A 17,634-nucleotide genomic window follows, 5' to 3' on the forward strand; every position below is an offset into this window, starting at 1 on the left:
TGGTTGTATGAGTGCTTAATGCCACCTTGCAGGGATGTGGAGACCTAATGAAGTTTGTGCATAAAAGGCTTAGTCTACATTGAGTGCAGGGTTAGTGTGAGCAGCTCATGTCATCAGTATCATAGTTAATCCATTACAATCATCCTCTGTTAATCAGTGTTATCATTCTAACGTCTCCAGGAGAGGAAATGTAGTATTCTAAATGCAAATCTTTGCCACTCTTTTAGTCAATTCAACACCTTTAAAGCATTGCTGTAATAGGACTGTGTGCCTGGTATCCCTACTTTTGCTTCTCCTGACCCAGGACGCGGTCTCCACGGCTGATGATCCATGAGACACTGGATTCTTGGTCCCATGGCTCTGTGTGTTCTGGGACATCTGGGGACTTCAGCACTGTTTTAGGGGCTTTGGGTCCCACCTCTTCATAGCATTGCTGAGATGAGATCTGTGGGTTCATCCTCATTCTTGAGTGTATGGTGCATTTTTTCTAGAACCAACACACGCCACCGTGACAGCACTGCTTTGACCACGTGCTGGGGCAGCGTGTGCTTGTCAGTTCTTGGGTTTAAATTTTCTGTTCAAATTTCTAAAATGGGGTATATTGACAGATACACTCCATGTAAACAGAAGCTCTGTGGGGTTTTCAGCAACTTCTAAGAGCATAAATATTCCTGAATCAGCTAATCTTCCTCCCAACAAGTGAGGAGCAAGCCGGCAAGTCCTGGGTGCCTGTGGCGGCCAAGCTGTGCAGCCCAGGCTGCTCACCGAGGAACAAGGAGAAAATCTTAAAAACCTACTTCCATGCTGTTTTTCACAGAATCTCAGAACTGAATGTTTTAATATTTAAAGAGGGGTGATTAGTTTTTTTTATATATTATTTTATTTTTTTCCTTTTTCAGTATTATTAGGTATAATTATTACAGTTCAACTCCACATACACATTGCATGTAAATACATGTATAGAGTATACTGCATTTTTTTAGTTACATATATGTACTAATTATTGTTTCTAAGAACAGATTAGAGTTTCAGATTTTTAAACTTACATAGTTACCAGAGGAATAAAGCCAACTACAAAAGAATAATAAACAGAATATGGTAATCCAATCACAAAGGACAGTCATATGTGCTTAAGCATATTCAAGAAATCAAAATAACAATTAGTTCATTTGTGGTCTTATTATTATTGCTATTAATTTTAGATTCCTCATAAATGAAGTCTTATGGCATTTTTCTTTCTCTTTTCACCCCACTTCACTTAGAATGACAGTCTTCAGGTCCATCCATGTTGCTGCAAATTGCATCTGTTATGGCTGAGTAGTATTCCATTGTAGATATGTATCACCTTGTCTTTATCCAGTCATGTGCTGATGGACATTTGTGTTGTTTCCATGTTCTTTGTTCTATGTCCCTTCTGGCAACAATTACTGATTTTAAATATTTTCCACCTTAAAATCCTTCCTGAAGGAGACGTGGTAACAGGAATCAAAAACAGTTACAGCACAGGGTTGTGTGTGATGGGCCCTAGGGCTTGGTAGGAAGGTTGGCAGAAAAGATTTCAGATTCTGATCAAATGATTCCTCCTCTTGTAGCCCTGCTGACCGCCTCTCTCACGGCCTGCCCTACTAGTCTGACCAGACCCTTCTGTGAATCCCACTGTATTGTGCACAAATTTTTTCCAATTGGTGTCATCCCGCAGGGACCTTAGGTGAGGCACCTAAGCTCCTGTGTTGGTTTCTTCCATCAGCCCTTAACTTCCTTGGGAGCCAGGACTGTCTCATTGCCCCAAGGATTCCTAATGCCTAGTGAGATGCCTGATACAGCTGGTACTTAATGAGCACATAAGTCAAATGGAAAAACCTGATCAAAGAAATGGCCCTCATTTTTCAGACATGCCTACTTGAGTACATAGGGTAAAATGACATGTTTTCTTGAATTTGCTGTCAAATACTTCAACAAAGGACAAGTAAAAGAACAAAGGTCTGAATAAAGGAAATATGGAAATGTTTGTGAATTCCTTAATCTGGGTGATGGGCTTATTGTACTATATTTATTGATGTATACTTAAGTTATTTTATAATTTTCTTATCATTAGCTGAATAGCAAGTATTAATACGTATTAATTGAAATCCTTTGAGCCGACCAAACTTACCCCACACAAAATGCTTAATGTCCTAGTAGTGTGTCTTACAGAAATCTTTTCCCATAAAGACAGGAAAAAGGGAAAGACAGATCTGTGCAGTATTTCCACATTGTCAAAAGACCAAAGACCGACACAAAGAAGAGATTCTAAAAAAGATAAAGAGGCTGAAATCAATGTCCTGAAAACCTAGCCAAGAATTCTAAATGTCCCAACTTAACTAACCTCAACACTGCCGCATCAAGAATGAGGCAAGTAGAACCTTGAGGATTTTTTTTTAAATAAATAAACAATGATCCAGTTCCTACCACAGGCAATTATGGTAAGAGTGAGTACATGTTCTAACACCAACTAGTGTACAAATTGTAATTTATACTTGATTCAAACTGCTTCTTCTATAAAATCTGAATCTTTTTATTCTTAAGACAGATTTGTGGCATATGACCTAGTGATAAAATTTTCAACTCGCTTGTATTCAAAAAGTTCACCAATGTGAGAGTTTATTACAACAACTATTGCTTTTTGGGAAACCCATGTGCCTTGTCACTCTCTTCCATAAGATTTCCTGTGGAAAATTCAATCCCTCCTTCAGGAAGGGGCTGAGCAAACAGTCTGATGGAAAACCTTCATACACTGCAACACAAGAAAATGAAAATGACAGTGAGCAGCCCGTGAAGCTGGCAGACACACACAGCTCACGGCTGTGTTCCCGCCATGACTTTCTGTAACCAGCAGGGAAAATGTGCATTTCAAGAAATAGACATAAACACTTTTCAGGACCTGAGCACATAATTTCCCTTTCAGGGTTTAGTGGGCTTCCATTTAATTCTATGAGAAGTGTTTAAAACAACAGAACAACAGCTGAGGTATGGTTTAAAGTAACATTTGTCTTAGTGAAAATAAAGCCAGCTGATTGTTATCATTTTTACTTTATTTGATCTCACTCTCCTACTTTACCTCCCCAACCTCCTCCACAAAATGATGGTGAACGTCCCCTCCTGGGTCAGAAGGCTAAGTAGAAAGTACCAATCACATGGAGGTGTGCTTTGTTGTTTTATTTTTCAAAAGAAACATGTTTCATTCATGTGATTTAAAATTAAGATCAAGAAACAAACTCTATTCAATGAATGGTAGCCAACACATGTCGTCATAGCTGCTCATCAGGTTTGGCCCCACGTTACACACATTTACATGGACATGTGACATGTGCTGTCATGGGACATGGTGAGTGGGGACAGAGTCTCTGCTCTCACAGGGCACACAGCCTGGTGGGGGAGGCAGTGTTCAATCATTGCCTTTTTTTTTAATGTACTTACAAATTATGGGAAATGCTATGTAAAAAGAACAAAGTGAGTCAATGAAAGTGAAAAGTTCAAGGACAGTATTTAGGTGAGGGAAGACAGGGAACCTCTTTGAAGAGCTGACACTCCACTGAGACCCAAAGGACAACTCCGGTGCTGCAGGTAAAGGGCAGGGACACATTGATAAAGGGCTGATATCCAGAATACACCAAAATCTCTTTAAACTCAAAAAGAAGAATGAATAACCTGCTTAAAAAATGAGCAAAATGCCTCAACACACACCTCAACATGGAAACTAGATGCCAAAGAAATCTATGGAAACATGCTCCACAGCATCTGTCATCAAGGGGCTGCAGACTGAAACAGTGAGTTATCACTGCACACCAGTCAGAACTGCCAAAACTCAGAACACTGACAGCACCAAATGCTGGTGAGGATGTGGAGCGTCAGGAATTTTCTTGCATTGCTGGTGGGAATGAAAAATGGCCCAGATACTTTGGAAGACGGTCTGGCAATTTTTTACAAAACTAAACGTACTCCTACCATATGATCTGGCAACTGTGCTCCTTGGTGTTTACTGAACAAAATGGAAAATTACGTCCACACACAAATCTGCATACAGATGTTAATAGCAGCTTTATTCATAATCACCAGAACTCAGAAACAACTAAGCTGTTCTTCAGTAGGTGAATGGATAAATAAACTGTGGTCCAGGCAGAAAATGGACTATTTATGGTGTTAAAATAATATGAGTTATCAAGGCATGGAAAGACATGGAGGAACCTTAAATGCATATTACTAAGTGAAAGAAGCCAATCTGGGAAGATTCTGCAACTGTCTGATTCCAACTGTATGGTGTTCTTGGAAAGGCAAAACCACAGAGACTAAAAGATCAGTTACTGTCAGAGGCTAGAGGGGAAGGAGTAATGAATGAGGTGCAGCAAGGAGCATTTTTAGGGTCACTAAGACAGACTACTCTGTATGATGCTGTGATGGTAGAAACGTGTCATTGTACATCTGTCCAAACCCACAGAGTGCACACCACCAAGTGTAAATCCTAGTGTCAAGTGTGGGCTCTTGGTGATGATGACGTGTCAGTGTAGGTTCACCCATTGTCGCAAATGCACGCTCAGGTACAGGCGTCAATAGTGAGGAGGCTGTGGGGACAAACTGCAGTTCATACACCCAATCCAGCCCCAGCCACTGCTGTGAATAAAGCTCTGTGGGTGTGTGGACTGTCCGGCTGCTCTGGCGTCTGAACAGCAGAGCTGAGCAGCTGCACCAGAGATCAGGAGGTTTGCAGATCCTGAAATATTGACTCCCAAGCCCTTGACAGAAAAAAGTCTGCTGTGTCCTGCTCTACACGAATCACAATTCACCCTGTTGAGACAGGAGAGCAGGGCCCAAACAAGGCATGGTTAATCGGACTGAAGCAATGTTTTAGTCCCAAAACCTTTGTTGAAGTCCTGCAGAATCAGTGACAGACTGTAGCCAGGAAGCGTCTGCAGAAGGAGTCGGTAGCAGGCCTTCCCGCCAGGCTCCGGGATGCCGGGGGCCACGCGCTGCACGGGGGCCACCCACTTGAAGAAGACGGACTTGCAGTGGAAGCCGATCAACTCATAGAGCTCAGAGAGGACGCTGCACTGCTGAATTCTCTCCTAGGAACGCTGAAGCACAGGGAAAAAAGCAACAAGCATCTGAACGAAACATATAAGTGAAAAAAGACACGTAAAAAATGTTTTCCCATAAAACAGAGACCTGATGACACAGGAAGGAAGAGGAAGGCTGACTTCGTGCACTGATGGGACCGGATGCAGAAATGCAGGGAAGCAGCGCTATGCAGATGCTCCAGACCCCCTCCGACCCCACCTATCCACGTTCATCCTGTCCTTTTCCTAGAAAGGCCTGTATTCCCTGAAACAGGAATCTGCTCCCTACACATGAGACGCAGAGAAAGGAAGGAGCAAAAGAAAGGGAAAGTAAAGGAACAACGTTTCATCTAGACCCTAGTATTTGGGCAGGACTTTCACCAAATACACATCTTCTCAAAGCACAGAGCACACAGTGAGAGGCTGACAGAGTGACTGCGACTTCTGCTCCTTAAGCACCAGCTACCTGCCAGCACACGCTGCGCCCCTTACTGAATCATTACAATCATCTCAGAAACTATTACTACCCCGTCTCACAGGCAAGGAAATCTGAAACTCGGGGAAGAATTATTATCATCCTGGACAATGTCCCACGACCCAGAATTGTCAGAGCCTCCACAGACACTGGACTAAAATTCTCCACTTCACCACGGGCCCTGAGCCTCAGGCTAAGGCCACATCAGGCCTGCACGGGCCCAGAGCACGAGCATGTGGGACAGGGAATGGTCCCACTCGAAGTGCCAGGCCAAGGCCCTCAGAAACCTATGAAATGAAACCAAATCCCCAAACTCCTTTCCAACCCACTGCCCTGTCCGGGAGGACTGCTCGGCACATCTGCGCTGTCACCTGTGCACAGGCTGAGCAAGGGGCCCAGACAGTGACGTGACGTACCAGTGGAAGTGGCTAGGAGGCCGCTTCATCACAGGACAGACTCTCCCGGCTTCCAACGTTAACTCTCCATTCCATTTTCAACTGGAAAGTAAGTTTAGACTTCTTTTCCTCTCCTAGAAACAAAGAGAGTGGTAATATCAGCAGGAAACTCAAGACTGAGGAAGATTCTCCTGGCCATCTGGAAGGATAGGTTGGGGAGGGAACAGAGACTGGGATCAGAAAGACCCGTGTTCCAGTCCAAAGTCTGCACGTCACTCGCTTTGACAGTTTACTTATTAATAGAGGTGAAAAAATCTAATTATGATTGTTGGGAAAACTAATTGAAATAACGTATGCCACTAGCATACGTATAAAATCCTTCATGAGTGTCCCAGAAATGGAAGTGATCGTGGTTAGTTACTGTCTGCCAAGTCTTGGGTGCTAAGCCCACATCAGCCAGCCAGAGATGTGCCAGAGAATGCCTCACCAGCTAGCAGCCTTCTCCAACTTGGAAACTCACAGTGTCTGAAGAACAGGCAGTGGTGGATGCTTTGGGACACTCTGGAGGTAACACTCCAGTGATGACTTTAAAAAGCTGGAGAGAATTTAGGGGACCATACAGTTCAAATACAGAAAACACATTCCATGTCTGCCCACATTCATCTCTAGCCATGATGATTCAGAGAGGAAATACATATTCAAACGTACACCATTTTCCCACATAAGTGCATCAAAACAATTTGGAAAGAATGTAACTTTCTTCTCTAGATCACACAGCGGGGATTACAAGGTTTGTACTGAGAGCCCTACTTGTAAAACATCTGCTATCATAACTGGGTCCACTATCAGTCCATTCAAAGAGAAGGATGGAAAAGAACAAAGCCAAGCTAATACGCTCCGGTTTTTGGTGGGTTACAATGTCACAAAGGAGATGGACAGGTCATCAAGGAACCACCCTGCCGTGATCACGGAGCCGGGCAACGGGGTGGGCGGCAAGATGTATGACGCAGCCGCAGCTGTGCCCGCGCTTCTATGCAGGTATCCAAAGTCTCCTCGACATGGCGTCCAATGCTTGTGCCCACGTCCTCATCACCTGAGATGTATTTAAGAGAAAGGAAAACTAATAAATGGAAAATACCTTTGGTGGGCACACCGTCCAAAAAGCAAAGTCACAGTTTGACAACTGGCCATCCCGGTTCCCTGGGATTCATTCTTGGAGAACCTTAAAAACCACCCCTCTGTCCTCAAGAAGTGCTGCCTACTTGTTCTATCTTTGGCTCAGGGATACAGCACGTTCACGTGAACTTCAATGTCTGCACAGATTTGACTGTCTTTCTCCAGGTTCATTTGTCCATTCTGAAGAGGCCTGAGTTAAGTCCATTTTCTGTAAGATCAATTCCCTCCAGTGAAAACTCATCGAGCCTGCAATTAAAAGCCAAATGAACAGGACTGTCCTCAGCTAAAAAGTTCACCCACCCTTCACTGCTTTCTTAATTTCCTTTCCTAGCTAATTGCAACAGACTAAAACCTCCCTCCACCCAGCTCCCCAACTATGTCAAACAGAAAGTAAGGTCCATAAAAGAGGAGACAACTCCATAGTCACCTCTGAATTCCTAGCATATACTAATGTCAATAAATAGAACTATGATTATGGCTTCTTTCCTTTAAAACCTTTCTGGTTATTTAAATGAGACCTTGGAAGAGAGCTGTTTGGGTCTAGTATCTTGATCCAGAAGACTCAGGAGGCCTTTTTAGGAATGGCTGTTCACTGTTTCATTCAAAACACAACTTCTCATTCCGGGAGGAGCTGTGATTTTCTGCCAGGAGATTGTGGTCACTCTCATGCCAGAACAGCTTTAAACTAAATCCTTACTTTGGATTTGTTATTTTTCCCTGCATCCCCAAAAATTGACTTTCCTTAATTTCTTGCCTTGAGGAATGATATTTTTCTTTCTTTCTAATTCACCCTTTATTAAACAGGATTCTCAGGATGTGCTTGGCCTTACATAGGATGAGCCATCCAACTCCCAGTGTGAGAGGCCCGGGGCTCACCTCCCGCCCTCCTGCCAGGGCAACTAACACTCAGTTCAGGAGCCAACCGGCACCCCAGGGATTCTAAGTCTCACGTATCTCCCAGAATCCCTGCTTTCTGATATGACTTGGATTCTGAGTATTTCCCCTCACTTTCTTGAAAATTAGCTGTGCAGCTTGAAAGATGAGGAAGGAAGGATTTATTTCTTAATCAGCATTTTAAGGAACTTGTGTAATGAAAGTTTTCACGAGTTTCTAGAACACTCCATTGCCGAGACAGAAAACACAATAGATATTTTCTAAACTTAGGTATCATGTGCATTGTTTCTTTGCTTTTGTTTTCTTAACTACTAACACACATTTTTTAATTAAAAAAAATAAGGCCCGAAATAGGATAGAAACTTGAAGGGGCAAACAAAATTTAAGGGCAAAGAAAGAAAAATGATAAGTACTCTACAAAGTTAATATAATACATACACTATGGATCAGATCAGCAATTCTCAGTAACAGCTAATTGAAACATGACCATGAGGTAAAACGTCTCTCCTGTCAGGAGATGACCAACAGATAATAGAATTAAAACAACAAATTAAAATTCTAAGTCTGGCGAGGTATAGAAGGCTACCAGCTAAATGTGTCTACTTCTGGAAAAGAGGGAGGCTCACCAGCTCTTTACTGTGGAGCCTGAGCCTAGGGGAGGGCGGTGAAGAACCGCCCTGTAAGTATCTAATTAACAAAGTGGGTTATGAATAAAGAGACGTGAGCTTTGATGACAGAGATGATACTACTATTCACTTGTCCTGTAAAGAATACTTCACGTTCAGCGATCAATACCTCGGCGTCCTCAGGGATTGAGATTATAGGAAAATGCACAGCCCGGGCCCAGACCTCCTCTGTGAGCTCGTGACACTGCACTTAGATGTCTCAAGAGCAACTCCAACTCCACCTGAAAAGAGCTCACTTCACGGTGCTCCTCCCATAGCCGTCCTGCCCAGGGCCCCTGGTTGGGAGGGAAGGTCTCTCTGCCCCTCCCACCTCAGGCCCATCACTCACAGATGTGACTGGACCCCTCCTTCAGGGCTCAGATTTCCTCAGTCACCGAGACCCACCACTGACACCTGACCTACCAGGTATTCACAGGCACTCCCTCAGCACTGACTTTGGGCTGGGGACCACGCTGCACACTGTGCGAATGTTATCTCACTGGATCTCCACAACAGTCCTGGGAATTGGGTACATCACTGCTTCAATTGATTAAATAAATTGTTTCACTTCCTTGAGTGCGTCATCCAAAGTGACACGTCTACTGAGCCACAAACATGGGACTGAAAACCACTTGAAAATTGAACACTGCTACACCTCGCAGCCACCCTACTCTGATTCGTCACATCACTTTCTGCCGAGCCTACTGAATGTTTGCAAGCATTCTACAAACACAAAAGTGATCTACGAGAGCACCCCACTCCCCTAATTAAAATCTGTCAATGATGGTCCACTGCTCTTCAGAGAAAGCCTCACCAGGCCTGAGCACAGCCCAACGGCCCGGCATCCTCGTTCCCTGCGTGGCCACGCCGCCTCACCCACCACGCAGCACAGTGCCGTGTCCAGGACTGGGATGCTGACTCCGTACAAAACGGGGCTCGTCTCACTCTAACAATGATCACCCTCTTCAGTGGTCACCCTCTAAAATGCTGACTCTCAGAAAAATATTTTCTCAGGATGAATCAATATCTTTTTCCTTTCAACTTCCAGTCATTGATAATGAGCTCCCCCAAAAAGAGAGAAGACTTAATCCTCAGTCTCCTTATCTGTAAAGTGGGAATAACAAGGAAATATGTAAGGTTTTCAGAGAAATAAAACTCATGTGAGTCTGAGGGACAATTCCCAACATACAGTAAGCACTCAATATGGGCTTACTTAGTATTAATAAGAATATGTTGCATTCCAGCAACCTTAAATCAATGATTTATGGCTTTGTCCAACAGACTACTGACAAACAGTTGGACGAACCCTTTTGAGCAGATCAGCACAAGTGTATTGGGAGAGGTAAGCGCTGCCTCCAGTTACAGCTCAAACTCTTACATGTTGTTTGAGCATTTAGTTGTCGTTATTGAATAAAGACAGGTGTTCTTTAGTCAAAGCTCCTGAAACATAAATCTTCAAAGATAGATACAAATTAGGTTTCAAGTACAACATTCTCACTAGAAATTATTTGAAAATGATAGTCTTAGCTCCTCTGTACATCAAAAGGGCATGTTCTTAATGTATCTGACTATATACACTGAAAGGATTGTTTAAAAGAAATTAAGATGAAGCCATCCTAAATAAGTTCTCAGTATCATCTGCACAAAGCCCCACCCAAGGGTCTCATTTCTCACTTCCACATAGGTGTTCAGGTAGTTTAACCTGGGTCTTGGTTTTTTAAAACACAGGGAAGGGAAGAGTTGTGGATAGATTTATGAAGCAATTATAAACCTAGTGTATTTGATGTGTAGGAATCCTAGAAATAAACAAATTGATATATAGTCCCACCCTTAAGAAGCTCAGCCTTTCCATTTACAACAGCATTAAAAATAAAATGGGAGATACATTTAACAAAAATTTACAAGATTTGTACATTGAACAATTTGAAGTATCACTGAAAAAATTTTAGAAGATCTACATATACGGAAGACATCCCATGTTCATGGAATAGTAGACAATATTGTTAAAAATGTTAAGACTCCCCAAAGTGATCTACAAATTCAGTGGAATTGCTATCAAAATTCCAGCTGACTTCTTTGCAAAAATTGAAAAACTGATCCTAAAATTCATATGGAAGTGCAAGGGGCCCAGGACAGCCAAAGCTATCTTGAATAAGCAGAGCAAAGTGGGAGGACTCACTTTAAATGTTACTACAAATCTATAGTACTGAAGTCATTATGGTACTGTCATAAGTTTGGGTACATAAATCTATGAGACACAGTAAAAATTCCAGGGGGGAAACTTATATTTACAATCAGTTTTCAACAAGTGTGCCAACAACACTGCAATGAAAGAATAGTCTATTCAACGAATGGTGCAGGGAAGGCTGGGTATCTGCAGGCAAAAGAATGAATTTAGAATCTGAAACCCCCTATTGTATATAACAAATAAAAATTAATTGAAAATGGATCACAGACAGAAACGTAAAATCTAAACCTATAAACTTTCTAAAAGAAGACATAGTATAAATCTTTGTGGTCCTAGGATAGGTTATGGTTTCCTAGATACAATACCAAGAGCAGAAGTGATAAAAAAAAAAAACCAGATAAACTGGACTTCATCAAAATTAAAACCACTTGTTACAAAAGACATCATCAAGAAAATGAAATGAAAGGGGAAGTGGGTAGCTCAAGTGATAGAGTGCATGCTTGGCAAAAAATAAATAAATAAATAAAATAAATGAATAAATCTAATTACCTCCCCTATAAAGGAATTGTCTTAATGTTTAAAAAAAGTAAAGTGGAATGACAATCTGCAGAATAGTAGAAAAAATTTGCAAAGCATATATCTAATAAGAGACTAGTATCCAGGATATAAAAAAAATGTTTACAACTGACCAATACAAAGAAAATCGACCCAATTTTTAAATTTACCAAGGAATTAAATAGATACACAAATGGCCAATAAGCATATGAAAAGATGCTCAGCATCACTAGTCAAATCAAAATCAAAATGAGATCTCATTTTACACCCACTAGGATGGTTATAATCAAAACACGGACAATAACAATTGTCGGTCAGGAGGCAGAGGAATGGGAACCCTCAATATGCAGCCATTGGAAATGGGCAATGGTGCAGCTTCTTTGGAAAAGTCTGGTGTTTCCTCAAAAGTTTAGTCTTATCATATGGCTCAGCAATTCTACTCCTACATATAGGGTCATCCCTCAGTATCCTCGGGGGATTGGTTTCAGGAACCCACCACCCTGGATTCCATAATCCAAGGATGTTCGAGTCCCTTTACAACCAGCCATCTGGATCCATGAAGTGGAAACTACAGATATGGAGGGCCAACTGTACAGCCAACAGAATGAAAACATATTCTCACAAAAATTTGCACATCAATATTCATAGCAGTATCATTCAGAGTAGCCAAAAGTTACAAACAATGTCCATCCATCAATGAATGGGTAAAAAAATTATCAAGAATAGTCCCAAAAACTTTTGGTCATTGAATCTTTGACAAAGGAGGTGAGAACATACAATGGAGTAAAGACAGCCTCTTCAGAAAATGGTGTAGGGAAAACTGGACAGCTGCATGTAAATCAATGAAGTTAGACTACTCCCTCACAGCACACACAAAAATAAATTCAAAATGGCTTAAAGACTTAAACATGTAGACAAAACACTACAAACCTCTTAGAAGAAAACGTAGGCAAAACATCTGACATGCATCTCAGCAATGTTCTCCTAGAGCAGTCTACTCAAGCAATAGAAATACAAGCAAAAATATACAAGTGGGGTCTAATTAAACTTTCAAGCTTTTTCACAGCAAAGGAAACAGTAAGCAAAACAAAAAGACAGCCTATGGAATGGGAGAAAATATTTACATTCAATGAGACTGTCAAGGGGTTAATTCCCAGAATACATAAACAGCTTTTACACTTCATAAGAAAGAAAAATAAACAATTCAATCCAAAAATGGGCAGAAGTGCTAAAGAAACTTTTCTCCAATGAAAACATACAAATGGCCAATAGGCACATGAAAAAATGTTCAATATCATTATCAGAGAAATGCAAATCAAAACTACAATCAAGTATCACCTCACACCAGTCAGAATAGCCATCATTCAGAAGTTCAGAAACAATAAATGCTGGAGAGGCTGTGGAGAAAATGGAACCCTCCTACACTGTGCTAGGAATGAAGTTTGGTGGAGCCATTGTGGAAAACTGTATGGAGATTCACCAAAAGACAAAAAATTTACTTCCCCTATGACCCAGCAATCCCACTCCTGGGCATATATCCAGAAGTAACCCTAATTCAAAAAGACACCTTCCCCCAAATATTCACAGCAGCACTATTTACAATAGCCAAGACATGGAAACAACCTAAATGTCCACTGACAGATGACTGGATAAAGAGGTTGCAGTATATTTATACCATAGACTACTACGTAGGCATAAAAAAATAATAAAATAATGCCATTTGCAGTAACATGAATGGACCTGGAGAATGTCATTCTAAGAGAAGTAAGCCAGAAAGAGAAAGAAAAATACCATATGAGATAGCTCATATGTGGAATCTTAAAAAAAAAAAGAAAGAGAAACTTATCTACAGAGCAGAAACAGACACAGAGACATAGAAACCAAACTATGGTTGCCAGAGGGGAGACGGTGTGGGAAGGGATAACTTGTGAGTTCAAGGTTTGCAGATACTGATTATGTATAGAATAAACAGCAAGTTTATACTGTATAGTACAGGGAAATATGTTTAATATCTTATAGTAACTTATGTTGAAAAAGAATATGAAAATGAATACATGTATATTCCTATATAACTGAAGTGTTGTGCTGTAAACAAGAAACTGATGCAACATTATAAACTGACTAGACTTCAATGAAACTATTTTTAAATAGACCAAAAACAAAAAAAAAGAAAAAGAAAAAAGATATTATTAAACCAAAAGAATAAATTACTGTTTCAGGCTACAACATGGATGAACCTTAAAAAAGTATGCTGAAGTAAGCCAGACACAAAAGGACAAATACTGCCCTTTTAGGTGAAGTGTATCTAAGTGTTCATTGTACTACTCCTGTAAATTTTCCGGAAGTTTGAAGTCTATTAAATTAAAAATAAAGTGTATTATTCATTAAAAACATAAAACGATCCCTCACAGGAGGGCTTAAAATAATAAATGAAGAAATGCATGTAAATCTCCTGGAACAACACTTTGCACATCCACACACAGTCACTGCTGTCACTGCCACTCAGAGGTTGGTACCAGCGCTGATGAGAGCTGCCTCCACTCGCTGCCCTGCAGACAGTTGTGAGGGCCTGGGGTCTGACAGGCAGGGTGACCTGGAACCTGAGTCAGACACAGCAATGCCCCAGACTCTGTGTTACCCAACTTTCTTATACAAGCTGCTACATGTAACATAAACACGCTAGAGGGATGTATCTTACAACATAGGCAATACAGTCAATGTTTTACAATAACTATAAATGGAGCAACTATTGTACACCTGAAACATATATTGTAAATCAGCTATACCTTTTGAAAAAATTAAAAAATAATGTAAAAATATTATAACTTTAATATCAGTCCAGTTTTTAAGTAACTACTAAACAGCTTAGAATGTATAAAAGCATTTAAGTGTGATGTTTATTTACATATTTATTTACTTTCAGCCTCCTGCTAAAAGAGAATTTAAACAATTTTTTAAACACAGCTTAACAACAATAACAACAAAAAGACAAAAGTGAGAGTGAAAAGAAAATGGAGATTCAATACTTAAATGAAACCAGGGGGAGGTAAAGTCATAAAAATGGATGCCATGAAGTCAGGGTAAGTGTTAAAGGCCGACTAGAAATTCAGCTGTAAGATTTTTGGCAGCTAAAGCAAAAAGAAAAAGATGAAGGGGCGGGTGGTAGAGCTCAGTGTTAGAGCGTGTGTATAGCATACACAGGGTCTGGGTTCAAGCCCCAGGGCCTCCACTAACAGATAAATACACCTAATTACCTACCCCCCCAAAAAGAGCCCCAAAGAAAATAAAAAGAGGAATTTGTTTCCTAAAAAAACCTGATATTAAATTTAGATTAAATACTTAAAAAAAAAAAAAGAAAAATAGAAACAAATGAGTGACACAAGCGATAATGCCCGTGAGATAAATCTGTGGTGCAGCTGGCAGGTCCCCATGTCCCACGTGGAAAAATCTGAAACATCTTTCACACCACCCAGAGTCATCCTCAGCCTACCCCACCCCTCCCCCTGTTAAATGCAGGAGCACAGCCAGGGCCGGGCCTTTGTTCTCTCTGTGTCATCACAGTGAGACAGGATGGAAGGGGGCAGAGCACAGCCATTCAAGGAAGGCCAAAGCAATTAACATCAAAATGGTGAAGGATTAAACCCCCAATAGGCCTTGAGGCTCAGGATGAAGAGATTTAAGTTCTAGCAGATCTTGAGCTTCATTACACACCCATTGTAATAGTAACATGGTGAATAACAAGCCCCCAGGCACCATGGCAGTCCCAAGGCTAGACAAAAATGGTCAAAGGGTGAAATGGCCAACTCCCTGTGAATTCCAGCCCCTTGCCCTTAGGCTGGTCCTTCTACTTATTAGCATATGAAACCACGAAGCCCATGAATACAAGCAACACAGCACTGCCTAGGGGTCACACCTCTCTCTCCCGTTTCAGAGAAGGCCCACACTCTGTGGAGTGTGTACCTACTTTTAATCTGAGCATCAAACCCCCACACATCGTGGAATATCTCTTGCCTTTCAACAAATCTCTCTGAATAAATCTACCTTTACTCAACAGTGGCTTGCCCTTGAATACTTTCCTGCATGAAGCCAAGTACCCACATCTGGCAGGGCACACCCAAGGGGCTCAACCAAAGCCTGGGACACAGCCCTTCTCATGCCCCACTTATTTTTTCTAGTATCAACAGGACTGGGTTGTGAAGGGAGCTCTAAGGCCCCGGCTAAGGGACAGAAGCAGCCCCAAGGGCTCGAATTGGTGGGCAGCCTCTCCCCCAGCAGGGGCCCTGGGGTCTGCCCGGTTCTCTGTGTTTCTTTGTCGTGCTGAATCCCCAGCCAAAGAGCGTTCTCCCTAGGCCTGTCCCCACAAAACCCTTCTCTCCAAAATACAAGCACATCATGTCACAGTCCTCTTGTTCAACCAGGAAATGTTCAGCCCACTATTTCCCTCCCCAGTAAAGTACCTAACTGTCCTCCCTCCCATCCCACCACTTCTTTCTTTGTGACAACTCTGCACTCTCCACCCACCATCCTGAACGCAGGTGCCTTGCTGGCTGGGACCGAGATGTTTCAGTCTTACACAGCCTGCGTCCTTTCACTTTCCCCTTTCTACCTTAAAAAGCCTTTCCTGAGTCTCCCACCCATCTGATTCTGAACTTCACAAAGTGCTGAGTTTACGGTCACTATGTGCATACATCCCAGGTTTTGACTAGGTTTCCTTCACAAGATCAACATTAAGGCGCTGCATCAAGAAGTTTAAAGAGGCTATTCTTACATCTGAGCGGAGGAGCCTGCATAAAATTTAAATGGCTTTAAATAGACTGTTAACCAGGGACAGAGAGGTCGCAGGTCCTAGTCAACAGTGTCATGAGGCAAAATGTTCTTCAAAGGCTCAGAGTGGCTTCTGAACACGGAGTCGGCAGGGAGGAGGTGACAGGCAGTGAGTGGAGTGTGTGACAGAGCTTACGCTCCCCCAGCTGGGGAAGAATTGAATTTTTTTCTAGTTTTCCAAACAATTTCTTACTACCTTTTTCTCCTACTGTCACATACCATTTCCTACGAATTAAGAAAATCAATATCAGTCATTTGGGCCACTTGGGAGAAGCTACACGATGCCATTCACAGGGCTGGGGCATGACAGCCACGCCAGCCTAGGTTGAAAGACCAGTGGGGGTATTTTCACGGTAATCACGGGCATGCAGCAAACTCCCCAGCTTCAATGACCTCATCTCAAAGTTGGGGCCAATAAAACTACCAAGCAAAGTGCGTGATGATTATGGCCAACATCTGTTTACTAGGTAAGTGCCCATGACAGCTGCCGCTTAATGGGGAATGAGTATGACTAACGAGGCCCAGTCTACCTGGTCACACGTGCCCTGCCTTCCTGCCTTTGTGCAGCAGCAGAGCTTGTTTAGCTGAGATGAACGCCCCCAGAGCAGCCCCGACGGGAAAGCTCCCAGCGCTGCACGGCGAGGTCTGTTCCTTTCCTTCTCAGAGCTGATCACAGTTTGCAGTCATCTGTTTTTATGTTTATCCATTTTGTAACTGCCTCCACCCCGGAGTTTTGCTCAAGCAGCACAGGGCCAGGTATGTCTTCCTCCCTGCTGGATATTCTGGGCTGGGAGACAGCCGAGCACACATCTGGCTCAGGTGCTGAAAGGAGAGGGCAGAAGGCCCAGGGGCCTATGCTGAACTGAGACCCCTGCACCCAAAATTATGGTCTGACTTTGGGCAAATTACACAGTCTTCTTTACCCTGAGATTCCTCATCTGTCCATGAAAATAACTGCCCATGGCACACAGATTTACCAAAAGGAAATAACCAAATTCACAACCTATTCAAGGGGCTACCAGTGCATCCTCAACAGACAAATGCTGCCTTTATGACTCTGACACATGCGAAGCGGGACGTCCACACACAGTGAACACTGCTAAGTGCCAGTGTGTTAAGTGCTTCATGTGTGCTATAATACTCTTTACAACTTACAACAATCCCAGGTAGAAACCAATATTATCATGCCCATTTCACAGATTCACCAACAGGTTAGGAGAGGTTACATTCTAGTCCAAGGCCCCATGGTGAGGAAATGGCGATTTAAACCTGAATCTGGGCCCAGGCCTGGGATCCATCTCTCTCCCATCCACCTGACCACTTGCCTATGAAATCCACCTGTCCAATACACAAGTTTGCAGCCGGCCAGCTC

At 42.2% G+C, this 17,634-nt stretch overlaps 1 long non-coding RNA gene across 6 annotated transcripts in view; it reads right to left on the bottom strand.

Moving 5' to 3' along the window:
- Positions 1 to 857: 857 nt before the first annotated feature.
- LOC141577228 (uncharacterized) overlaps positions 858 to 17,634 on the bottom strand; it is a 114,743-nt gene continuing 97,966 nt past the window's right edge. For 4 of the 6 annotated variants that reach the window (XR_012506095.1, XR_012506091.1, XR_012506094.1 and 1 more), the window contains 3 exons: positions 7,223 to 7,382; positions 5,982 to 7,053; positions 858 to 5,108 (listed from right to left, as the gene is read on the bottom strand). This is a non-coding gene — a long non-coding RNA (uncharacterized LOC141577228). The remainder of the gene's footprint in view (positions 5,109 to 5,981; positions 7,054 to 7,222; positions 7,383 to 17,634) is intronic. The other 2 variants (XR_012506093.1, XR_012506092.1) reach the window with 2 other exon arrangements.

The sequence above is a fragment of the Camelus bactrianus genome, chromosome 3 (assembly GCF_048773025.1).
Source record: "Camelus bactrianus isolate YW-2024 breed Bactrian camel chromosome 3, ASM4877302v1, whole genome shotgun sequence".
Lineage (NCBI taxonomy): Eukaryota > Metazoa > Chordata > Mammalia > Artiodactyla > Camelidae > Camelus > Camelus bactrianus.